The sequence below is a fragment of the Saccostrea cucullata genome, unplaced genomic scaffold, assembly GCF_032062105.1.
Source record: "Saccostrea cucullata isolate Sc308-1 unplaced genomic scaffold, CSIRO_AGI_Scuc_v1 ctg359, whole genome shotgun sequence".
In the NCBI taxonomy this organism is placed as follows: domain Eukaryota; kingdom Metazoa; phylum Mollusca; class Bivalvia; order Ostreida; family Ostreidae; genus Saccostrea; species Saccostrea cuccullata.
The window spans coordinates 522,740-536,554 of NW_026935991.1; positions in this window are offsets into that span (position 1 = coordinate 522,740).

Sequence of the window (13,815 nt, forward strand, 5' to 3'; positions counted from 1 at the left end):
GTGTAAACTTTTTCTAGAATTTGTTTTCGTCCAATCAAAACACAGGGAATCAATAAATAAAATTAAGATTGGAATTATCTTGTTTTATTTAATATATATCCTTTTAAAAACTTTTTTTCTTTAAATTTTGGTTACTATTTGTATAATGTTTTAGTAAAAACATAAAAAAAATTTATATTTTGTTTTTACAAACTTTTATTTTCATTTCAATTTTGCTACAGTGTAATGACCTGATATGGAATGACCTTGATCTATATTGACAAGATACGTTATTTACGGATCAGAAGATATATACCAGGCCCCGCCGTCACCTAAATTCCTCAACCTCAAACTAGTGATGGAACGATTGTCGCCGACAATCGATTGTCGGTCGTTAGAAGCTCTTCGATGCTACTAATCGATTATAAAATAAATGTCGCCGACATCGCTAACAAAAAATAAAATTGTCATTCTTTAATTTTATTACCAAATCCAAGTGCAAAGAGCATAAAAGTAGTGATGAACGTTGAAAACATGGAAGGATTCCGTGTATTGTTGATACTTTTACCGCCATGATTAAATATGGGGTTAGACTAATACCAGGAAACGCTAATATTGCAAGGGTTTACTATACAAAGGAAAACATAATTAGTCTAAATCTTTAAACGTAATTATTATCATAAATACAAGTCTAACTTCTGGATAATTACTTTTAAGACTTGCAATTTTATTATTTTAACTAATTAAAACTAATTTTAAGAAAAATATACATGTATTTAATGAAAGGTGGGACTAATATCAGTAAAATACCCATTGAATGGACTTTATAAAAAAAAATAATAAAATAAATTCCCATTCTGTTTCAGTAGTCTTATATAGTCCTATATTGTTTAAAGTAAAAAAAATATTATTTTCCATTTTTTATAAAAGAAATTTCAATTAATATTTTTGAATATTTTATGTAAGTAAATGTTGTTTTTTGTAAAAGTCTGACAGAAATGTGAATAAGTTTCAACTTTTCTATATTAATTTTATTAAAGTTCAAAATTTCGATTATAATCGATTATTAATCGATTATGCCCAGCCGATTATTACCGATAATCGATTCTGATTTTTTTCCGATTCCCCATCACTACCTCAAACTCAATCCTCAACTCAAACCCCTTGAGGTTTCCCTAACTGAGGATTTCCTCAATTCACCGTCACCAAACAGACTGAGTATCACCTCAATAGAGGTGATTTTTTTCCCCTCAACTCTGTTGAGTTGTTACATCAATAACATCGCGCACTTTCGCGGAATTTTTACGTAATGACTTTACGCAATAAATATCTGTCGTATGTGTGTTATTTTGGTATGAAAATGGCTGAGAAAGACATAATTGGGTTGATATCAGGGGGTAAAAGGAAACGGGGGGCTAATTGGACCAGTGAGGAGGAGATAACTTTAATTGAAGAGGTTTTAAAATTCGAACAACAACTATTTGGAAAGATGAAAGGGGCGGGGGTTAAAGGTAAACATGGAAAGGTAAAAGAAGAAACTTGGAAGTCCATCACTGACACACTGAATTTGTGAGTACTGTTATATCAATCTGAATTCACTTACTTTTTGTTTTGACCATGACCAGACGATTCTCGCTGTGATCTCCCTTTGTAGGGGCAAGCGGTAAATCTAGTCTTCCCGACTCCCGACGCCCGACTCCCGACGGTCCCGGATTTGGGATTTTTAGTGATATCTTTTTTACCGGTGCACAGAATTTATTCAAACTTTTCAGGCACATTTTCTAGGTTTAAATGAATTCATTAATGAATAAAAACTTTAGGAAACATGTGTTTTTGTTACTGAATCAGCAGTATCACCTGCCAAAAAGCGGTAGTCTCGTTCAACCAGACCCTCGGCTGTCTCCGTAAATCTCCGACCACCCAGAGGGTCTGGTAAAGATACGTATTATCGTTTGTGACGCCAAAACGAGGCTTACCGAAATTCTGGTAAAGTTGTTGATTGGCTGAAAAGAACAAACCTACACGATTTAAATAGATACATGATAAATCAGCATAAAAATAACTTAAAGATGTAAAAGTTATATGTTTAAAAGTTAAAGATGTAAGATAGGAATTGTTTACAGCAATGCCCACCAGTTATAGGTAAGTGTGTTTTATTATGTCTTGGAAATATTCTGTACGAAAGCTAAAGTGAAAGTAGTGTACCCCAATCTGCGTAATACACTTTCCTTCGATTGATATTGAAATTTCTCGTTTGGGTCCCAAATTAAAGAATAGTTTATTAATATAAAGTCACAATCCAGAGGAAGAAACACGTTTAACATTTGTTTTCAATAAGGATCTTCAAAATGAAAACAAGATAGCGCCCTCTGACGGTCACAAACGCTTACGTGATTCTTTACCAGACTCTCTGCTGGTCGGAGTTTACGGAGACATCCGAGCGTCTGGTTGAACGAGACTAAAAAAGCGGTAAATCTAGTACTCTGTTATAAATGTTAAAACCAAAAACGGACACCGATGTTTTCGTAAAATCGCGATTAGAAGCAACAAAATGAAGTATAATTTTTACCAAATAAGCGGAAAACCTCAGTTACATGCCAGATAATTTGTACGCAGTAAAACTCACATATTTTTTTTTCTTTGTTTTCAATTTAAAGTTATCATGGTTATGCTCATTAATTATCGATACATAGCGATGAGCGGAGACGTGAGGTTTCGTAGATCATAATAATGATATTATTTGGGAAGATATTTCTTCTTTAAAAAAAGATAGAATTAGTATTTCAGTGAATTGGTGGTGTTAAAAAAATATTAACAGTTTAACTTTATAAAATCCGTAACATCAAAATCACTTTTAAAGTCAGGTTCCTTAAGAATTTCAATCATAGATAATTTTTTTAACATGTTAATGAAGAAGATATAATCACTTATTGTAAAAGCTTTATTAAAGCAGTGTTAGATTGGGTAAAATAATTAATTTCCTAAACACCTGATACAGTGAAAGTGAAGAGATATTCTGTCAAATTGAATTCTGTCAAATTAAAAAAAGTAATTATGTATGGTAAACTGCCGATGAATCAAAGCTATTATCTATGTTAACTTAATTAACTCGTAATTGTAGACAAACCACGGTCCTTAAAATATTACTGGTAGTCTGATCATGTTTTTGTCATTGTGTAGGTTTTCCTACGATAGGTAGAATTTAGAGTAAACTTAAAATAAATCAAGAAATAGTAAACACAAATTTTATCCCAGTATATTCCAGTCCTAAATTAATACGGACAATGTTTTCTGTTCGTAACTGTAAATGCCCACAGTTAATCAAAATTCCTCCGTTAATTTAATAAAATCTCATCTTAAACAGCATCACATATGTTGGTTACATCGTTATGTCGTGTATTATCTCCGACGTCTGCCAGCCATGTTAGATTTGCTTGAGGAAATTTTTAAGGTTGCTATGAAGCTATCCTTAAATATTTGAGGATTTCCTCAGGATAATCCCTCAATTTTTTTTGGTGACGGTGACTTGAGGGTGAGATGATATATTTGAGGGAAAACCTCAGAGTTGAGGCACAGGGACTTGCTCCTGGCGTGTAAAAAATATTTATGAAAAAAAAAACGATATACTATAAAACTACACAAGGGAGGACGCCATTTTGGACCCCTTCCTCGCTTCAACCTCTGTTTTCGTTATATTTTGCCGTAGTTTACTGACTCGCCGCCTGGGATCTGTTAAGAAATGATTCTTCTAAAACCTTATGCTTAAATTTCCCCCCTTGGAGCCTCTGCAATACACATTTCTGACCAAAAATTAATCCAAAAGCGCTCGTTAGGACAGTTGGTATGGACAGAAAGCGAAAGTAACCTCGGCGTTTTACATTCGAATACGGAATTATATCATTAGGCAATCCTCGGCTGACTTCGAATGTGCTTTTACTTTCTGTCCATACCAACTGTCCTAACGAGCGCGTTTGGATTATTTTTAGTCAGACAGCATGGCGTTCTTATTAGCATAAATCGGAAGAATTCGGCGATAAACGTAATAAAATATGAACAAAATCCGTAAACGTCCGAACAGCTTTCCTCGCGAGAATTCTTCCGATTTATGCTAATAAGGTTAGGAGGTGTGTTAAAGAAGTGTTCATACGTAGAGCATGCTCTTGCGTATCGAATCAACTGTGAGATATAAACCCCGTATGCAGGTGATGAAAGTATATATTGCTGCATAAGTAAAGGAAGATTACGATTGAAAAGTTAAGGCCCTGTCACACCGACCTGCGTTCACACGGAGTCAATACGGCGTTGTTAAATTTTTAAAATCACCGTGGAATCGCAGGAAAATTGCACAAATTTCTGTAAAATTTTCGCAATGTGAAGATGTCACGGCGTTCCTACGGCGACGGTCGCGATTCTACGGCGATCTCACGGCGTTCTACTGCGTTCCCACGGAGATCTCTCGGCGATTGACTGCGCTTCCGCAGAGTTTTCACGGCGCGTTAGGAGTTTTCACCTCGTGTTCACGGCGTTCTCACTGCGCTGGCTGCGTTCACAATACGTTCTATACTCATTGATACATGTATATGAAGTCTCCATCTTTAATGTTTCAAAAGTTGTCGCGAAGGTTTAAGTTTGCAGGAAAAAAAACTATTTTTAGCATATAGGTCACAGTCAAGGTCACAAGGTCATTGACCTTGGTGTCATTTGAAAGAGCTTAATAAGTAGAGTAGGCATACCAAATATGAAGTCTCAACCATTCATGGTTCAAAAGTTATGGCGAAGGTTAAAGTTTGCAGACAAACAGAAGAAAGACAGACAGGACAAAAACAATATACGCCTCGGATCTTTCGATTCGGGCGCATAAAAATCACCACAGAAATTGACACATATGTTTTATTTAAGGAATCAGTGTCTAGTTAGTAGACTACTATGCCAGGGCATCAACAATAGTGAGAAACATGCGATAATTTATTGTTGATGTCCCTGGCATAGTCTCATAACTAGAACTGATTCCTTATATTTTCATTTTTACTTGAAATAACAATCTTGAAATATATCAAAATATCGTCTAATTTAGTAGATTTGAAATACACGAGGCATTCCTTGTTATTTTCTATTGTTCCGCGCCCATGACGTCAAATTTTACAATAAAAAAAATAGTCCCACGAACACGAAACAAATTTAATGATTGTTTAGTTACTGTAGTCAAATATCAACATTTATGAAATAAACAACAGAAGAATTTCAAAATATGAACAAAGCAATCTTGTTAACTGAAATTATATATGTGACCTAGACTTGGGTTGTCGGAAGCACAAATACGTGTATAGGCCCTGGGTCACTTCTCCGCCGCCATATTGAATGCAATGTTGCAGTTGATGAAACGGGAGTTGGTAAGGAAACCGATTTGTGTGGATGTTGAGTTGCTTACGAATGTTAAAATAGCAGAGGAAGTTGAGTTGCTTACGAAGTCGGATGGTAATGACCGAGGGACGATGTTTGTATCAGATGATGGAGTGTAGCTGTGCGGATTTCTCCACGTTCTCCAGATAGGCTGTTAACGGAGGTGGAGTTCTCGGCCTCGCTGATAGTGGACAGCGTTGCGCTAGCGACATGCTTTTGATTCGAAAACAATTCATTATTAATTTTGCTTGTAAAAAGATTTATCATATCTAATTACTTACTAAACAATGAAACAAAAAATCTATTTTTCTTCAGTGTATTTATACGTCACTCATATACATGCAGGTTGGCATTTGACCTTTCAGTAGTATTTCTAGTGAGAAATATACATACCACAGATATTTCCGAGAAATTAACAAGATGTATTTTTGTAGTATTTTTCACAGAGAAAACAATTGGAAATGGAAAATATTTCCATATTTTTGACATATGTTTCATATTTGCATATTTTTCTTGCAGAAGACGTTGATGACGAACTAATCACTAAATATTATGATACACGTTTTGACTTAAACATTTTTAATCTTCAATATTCCTTATCTATGAAGAAATGTAACACATCCCAGCAACTCCCAGTTGATTCGACCAGTAAGAGCATTTTCTTTGTATTTTTAATTAAGATGAGGCAAGCAGTCTACAAATAAGTCGATGATTCAAGGATATTTATAGCTTTTTTCAAGTCAACACTTCGTAAATTCTATGATCGATTCAACCTTATCCTTGATGCTAAAATCTTCTTCCCCTGAAGTCTAGTGATGATGGGTTTATTTTTTTATCGTTATTGGGCCACCATTTTTACACCGAAATGTTTATATGCTAAATCTCAAATTCAGCCTTCATTTTATACAGCTTTTATAATTTCAATGTCTATCAAAGTGTTATTCGAAAAAGTAGCTCCATTTGAATGTGAATTATACTTATACCGGTACTAGTGTATACATTAAAAATAAAAACAAAACTATCATTAAATAGTGCATTTATTAGACAAGTACATGTAACAGATATTTGCATATTTTTTTTTCACAGCAGAACAATTTGTCGTTGAAAGGAGTTGTTTAGGTTTGGGTTTTTTTTTTCATATTTTGTGTTTGCGAGATTAATAAAACTCTATGATTCTTATTACTTTTATATTATATCATACATAAGAAACTTGGTCTTGCACTAATCAATCAAATGAATCAGATTTTTATCCCTTTATTTATAAGATTTATACTACAATTTTACGAAATACATGGACTACATATGGAGTTTACTAGATTTCCTAGTTACTGAACATGGTGTCCTGGATACTTTTATCCTGTTAATGCTCCTGGTCAACCGGGATTTTACGTAATATTCATTTGTTGCATAATTCTACGAATTATTTACGTATTCTACAAAACCAGGAAATCCCACTCAAGTATCAGTCACATTATCCAGCGATGGGGTATACGATGAGAAACCGATGCATTTTTTGAGGAAAATGGCGTGGTTGCCGGCCGGGCACTACTAGTGATCGGAAGGTGACTGAGGCCATTTTGAGAATCGGCGGGGTCATCGGTAGGAAATAATTCGTAGTTAAAATTCAGCGATGTCTCCAACGATGCCTCACATCGCTCCTCATCGGCAACCCATCATTAACACATCTTTCACGGATCGGCCGATGTATGGCCGAGCATCGGCCAATATCCGTTGAATCTGAGGTAATCGGGGGGTTGAGTGGTGTTCAACAGATAACGGCCGATCATCGGTCGATGTTCGACCAAACATTGGCCCGTAGTAAACCAATGTTCGAAAGATGTTCACCAATGTATGAGCGATGTAATATACATCGGCCGATTATCCTGGAACATCGTTTTATAATTAGCAATGCTTCGCTGGGCCTTTGAAAGTCCGGCCGGCAACCACGTCATTTTTATCATAGAAGGCACTGGTTGCCCATCGAATACCCATCGCTGGATAATGTGACTGATACTGTAAGGACTACTAGGCCGATGTGGACAGATGTTAGGGCATCGTTAAAACCACGGATTACCACCGATTACCACCGGTCTACGGCTACCGGCCGGGAAATGTGACGTAGGCATCACATACCCGTGTTATGACATTCATGTCCGCACGGGTCTTTTATGCTTAAGTGCAAGCCATTTGATTGTTACTGAAGTTCTTGAGAAGACTCAAACAAATATCAAAGAGGTTTTATATACAATACAGGTATTTAGGAGTGGAAGAATATGGAAAATAGACAGTGGGGGGTAGTTAAACCCATCTATCAAAATGAAGAGTGAAATAAAATAAACAAGGGAGATTTTTCTTCAGTTCAAAACAAAAGCATAACTATGATTAGTAACATTTACATTGAAACATCCTGTGGTAGTGTAAATTTTAGTCCCCTTTCTTGATACTTAATACAGAAATACTTATGTAGTATTTTTTCTCTTTAATTTAGCCAATGTGCCCAATTGAGCGATGTGTCTCTTGCTTTAAGTTCTAGAAGTTTTAGTTTTTTCTGCGTATAGTTGAATTGTCGCGAATGAAAACAATCAGAACGAAAATTTCAAACATTTAAAATTTCAAACAGAACAAGTTTGAATAATAAATATTCACGTCTGTCAAACTTTCTTTTTCCTGTAACCTTTTTTTTTATTTTAGGCATCAACCCATAAATCTTTAATATGATAGTCCGTGTCCTTTAGATTTTTAGATTGCAATAAGGTTTTGGAATTTTCAGTTTAACCATTGCAACCGAATAAGGGTAAACATAAACAATAAAAAATACAGTTTTGCTTCTTTGCGATTATTTTCTTTTTCTGAAATATACATGTGTCAGTTATTGTTCACTTATGTTCTGTTTCCTTATTAATACGCACATAGCTACGTATACTGGAAAGAAGTACATTCAAACCAAATCTCAGTACTATTCTTCATATATCGAATTAGATGTGCTCTAGTATTGGTTCATTGAATAATATTTGTGCTTCTATAAGACAATTTCACGGGTTAAATACTTTTTTCATTAATTAATAAGATCAGTATGCAAAGAACTAGACTAGTGATTAGAATTTTTAAGAAAAGAAAAAAGATAAAGGGTGATAATTTTATTTTTATTATATTAATTCTAATGTCATTGTCATAAGAGTAATAATTAAACATTTTTAAATTTCTTCTAAAAGTAGTCTTTTAATAAAGAATGATTCCAAATTATAAGGAATTGCTAACATATATATCCCTTGTTTACAAAATAGTTCTGCAAGTCGAAAGATCAGCCCGTGATTGAGACAGAATTACATGGATTTCCTTGTACGACTCGTATTATGCATTTATTCATTTTTCTATATAAAGTAAACAAAAGTTATCGATAACAGAGCAATAAATTCAGATCCCTGAAAACGCCAAAGATTTTTCTTTTGTTTTAAGAGGAGTAAGTTTTAAAATACATTTTAATGAAGATTTATAATTAAAAGAATCTGCAAAGCAAAAATTAGAAAAGAGATAAACACATAAAGCATAATCATATGGTGAATCATTTAGCTTAAACTAGAAATTTCGACAAAGGCATAAATGAATAAATAGAACAACACAGATATAAAAGAGAAAATATTCAATGATGAAAAACATAATCACTAAAATTGTTATGTTGCAAAGTGACTTGTTAACATCCTTGGCAATCGAACAAATTTAGTGAAGCCTTCTGAAGAACTGTGATGATATTAAAGTAGAGAAAGAAATATATCTATTTGAAATTATTTGATATAAGTAATGAGGATTTAAATTTAAGTTTTTTTTTTAACTAAAAACGGATTTCATCAATAAGTAACGAGAATACTTAAACAACGCATTTTTAATATCATAATATCACGGACAACGATTTCAGTTGATAGCTGTAATAATGTATACAGAGCTAAAGAAAAAGCACATCACCATCACAAACAAACAAAATATAGAAATGCCGGAAAAGCGACTGATGTTTGATGTACATCTTACGGAAGTCTTGACCCTTGGTGTCACTACAACTTGTGAACACGAACATCATTGGATTCTTGTAAAAAAAATTATTGTGAAGTATTGATAATTATACTGAAAGAAATCAAATGTAAAAGCTATGCAACGAAGAATGACGAAGAATGACGAAGAATGACTCTACTTGGTTTTTTATTTTTATTCATTTATTTTGAAAAAAATATTATTTGTAATTAAAGCAATATGAGCTGCATTTTTGAAAATTTTATTCTGCTATTAAAATGTGTTATCGTGATACATTTGTATGTAACTTAAACCTTTGTGATCAATTAGACTAAAATAAAGCCGAAGAAAGACTTTCTATATACAATCTAATATACAGTTTTATATAAGAAATCTTGATTGTACAGGAAGACAATAATGTAATTTTGATTCAATCGAAGCTGATAAATAGTTCTTTCATCGCAAATATGAACAAAATAGTTATATACAATTTTGCAACAAAAAATTCCGACCCCGAAGTTGCAGCTCATATTGCTTTAATAATAAGATTTTATAGTGCACTTGTCAGAAGGTATTTAATAATTCAATTTTCTTTGGTCGATCAGTCGATCAGTCTGAACACAGATGGAATAGTTCTTTATTGCTTACACTGAGTCGTCAATATCTAAGCTATATCTCGACAGAGCACGCTTATAAAGATTGTTTATGTCTTTTAATAGAAATATAGTTTATCTATCTTTTAGCAATTTGTGCAAGGGTGTCAACAGATTCGTTTGAAGTCAACATTTTGCAAAGTCGGATATGTTGATTGGCGTTTTTTCATACAAATTGTTAAACCATTACATGTTTCACATTGAATTGTGTATGGATTTTTCTGTTTACTTGGTTATGGCTTGGAGCACACAATGGGTGTGATCAGTCTTTTTCAGGGGATTTTCACTCCTCCATCGCATACAATCAAATTTCTCATCTGCTTCAAATATCGTCTCGTAAATTGTACTGATAGACTTTCTTTGAGATTGGCATCTGTTTGTAATCTCCATAATTTATTCAAGAAATGTTCAATTAAAGTTTGGTGCAACTGACAGTGTTTACATTCTATTATCATATAAATTTGTCTCTAAACCCAACATCAGAAGGATAATTGAAAAAAAATTATAATAAAATGGATGGTAGTTTATTAATGTTCTATCTGACTCAGTTATCTGGAAGAAAAGACTTTATTAACAATTATAGGTTATAATTTATAACCAAATTAAAGGTGCTAAAATGATATTTTTGCAAGTTGTATATATTTGTAGGAAAAAAACATATAATAAAGTTACCTTTGGTTACTAAACCTTATTAAGAAAAACGCTATGACTTTCCAAAAGAAAGGTATGAAAATGAATTTGAAATGATTTAAAATATGTCAGTCATATATTTAAAGTTTAACTTTTTTTCCAAAGTATTTTTAAACTAAAGGTATTGTGATACTTTAAATGAAGATGAGTGGCACATAAATTAGATCATTCAAATCTTTTGAATACTTCTAAAAACAGACAATGGGGAAAAGAAGGAATGTGTACAGTTTTTTAAACAAACATAAATAAAATCAATGAAATCTATTTAGAGGCATATAACCGATAACATAGCATCAAATTATTCGGAAAAAGATCACTTCTTGTAAATTCGGGAATCAGTGTCAATGTTTTGCTATGGGAAACCCGATATGTATCAAGGAATCTGTGTTTTTTAATATCATTCAGTGGTATAGGAGGAATTGCTGAGAAGAGATGGGTACCCAAAGCGAAATGTACGAACAGATGGACGAACGGATATCTCCATCACTATATACTTTTCCTAATCTTACAATTTCTTATGTAAGATTAGCATTTTGCTTTTTCCTTGAAACACCAAATAAGAGATATGTCCTCAGCTAGACTGAAAATACAAAATCAAACCACCAAAAGTAAACCCTAGAACACTAGAGGCACTGTGAGCTGAGCTCTGAGCTAACTAAATGAAACTCACGCCTCCCATATGATTATAATGGCAAAGTTCATCTTTTGCTCTGGGATACCCAAAAAAGTGCCAGATCAAAAAGTCAAATAGAAGTTGCATAATGGCACTATGTAACAAAGATTCTGTCTCATTATATTTCATTCAGTGGAATAAGAAGAGTGTGGCAAGAGATGGGTACCCAAACGTGTAACAGACGGATGCATGGACGTACAGAGAGTCAGACACACAGATGAACGGACGGACATCCCGAACACTATATACCCTCCCACTTTTCAAACGGTTTTATAATAAAAATAATAGATCAAAATAAAGGATCAAAACAAAATATTAAAACATGCATTACTAAGGGTTAGCAAAATGACCTTTGCAAATAAATAAAACATAAAAGAGTAAAACACGGAGAACGTGCAGTTATAAGGCCCAGGAAGACTATACCTTAAAAAGAGTAATTATGTTTTATCTAAGTCGTCTAATGCTGAATTGATACACGTAGAGATAAACGTACAGCTTAAGTAGCCACAGAAAGCACCAGACGTCTGCTTACCTCTATAGAATTCCTCTCTTAGTACTTGTACATTGTTTTAGACCGTTAAACTACAGTTTTAGTACAAATACTAACAGAGAAACCCATCTCCAGTATCAAGTAATACCATATAGTTCTATCCATTCTCCCGGATAGTTGTCGGTCAGCTGTAAGTGGACAACGATGTCCAGTGAATGCTTGCGACGAGCGGCTTTTATACGTTTAAAGACACAACTACGTCATTGTCATCAACATACCAAATATGGAATTGTCGGAAGAGCAGCGGTTTTAGAAACCACGTCATCAACAAACAAACACGCGGTGGCACCGGAATTGTGATGGAAGACACATAAACTTTGAGGAAAACAGATTGTTAGGCCGGAAGAGCAAGCAAACGGATAAACTCTTCCATTATAAAATTTAAAAATATGAAGTAAAAGCTAGTGGATATAAGACATTCGGTGAATTGCAACCATATTTCATCATTGCAAAAATTGAATTGAGATTTTATTAAGGGTGTGTGTGCAGAACAGCCTGTATGTTTTGTCAATATATTTTGTGCACCTTTTACTTATGTCCCCCCCCCAAAAGATATTGTTCTTTAACTAATTATTACTAACGATCGAAGAAAAAAGCTCTGAAGACAGAATAAGACAAAAATAAACGTTTTAAATACATGCATCCGAAAGTCATTGTAGGCGTACTTTTGTTTCCTTTCAAAATCATTTTAATTTGCATACATGGGCTACTTTAGATTTTTAGAATTTGGATATTATAAAACTACGTATTGTACATGTGATTTCATTTCTACTCGGGAGGTGTCAACGTTTATGGGCACGCAAAATTTTATTTGTTAGTGGGGGCGTAACTTCGTTGGTTTCTCGTTTATACGATAGATTCAATGAATCAGTATGTTGAGATTCATGGGGATAAAGTTTCGTGGTTAAGGGTGACTCACAAAATCCACGAACATCGATCCTCAATGGACAATATCATCCTACAGTATAATAATCATATTGTTTTGGTTACTTTTAAATCCCCCGAATTCTAAATCTTTAATGTAACACATGCATATTTCTTGTAACACATATGCATTTCTTGTCCTTCCTTTTTTTCCATCTTCACAAAATGAAGATATGGCTAGTAAAATATGATATGTTAAATATGCTAATAGATTTAAACTTGGAAAAGTATGCATACCCTGCATTCTTGATATATAATTTTATGGGGGTTCTGTTTTGAATCAAAATTTTGATCGATAAAATATTAATAAACGTGTACACCGGATAGAATTTTGACAGCTTTCAAGGAATATTTGATCCTTTTCCCGAGATAAACAATTATTATACTTGGGGCTTATGCAGCTGCTACTCACCTGCATAATTTGGCATATTACTTCATGGTATGTTTACCATTTCATTTTTCCCAAGCATGGGATATTCTACATGTACGTCTATTGTTGAGCATCATTGTTGAGTACTTATGTTATGACAATTATCAAACATTGCATTCTTGGCAAGCCTAGCTCTACTTAGGTAGGATTACTCTGCTCTTTACACACATGCTAGAGAACATAGCTCATATAGGCAAACCTATGTTGCCCTCAACCTTCATGAATCAGGTGCTAGTGAGCATGTTTCATATAAGCAAGTTTTACTTGCTCTCAGCCTGTTGCTCATCCAATTCCACAGAGTAAAATTCTATCCTATTAAGTCATAATTTGAGTCTTCTTTTTTGATGCTGCTGATAAATACTTAGATCACTTTGTGTAAAATTACATAGCTGCATAAGCCCTATAGGCAAGATTTAAGTTAGATTAATAAAGATGAAACTTGAAAAACTTTGTTGTTTTTGGGTAATAAACAATCATTTGATAAAAATATACAGAAATGATTTTTACGTAAATC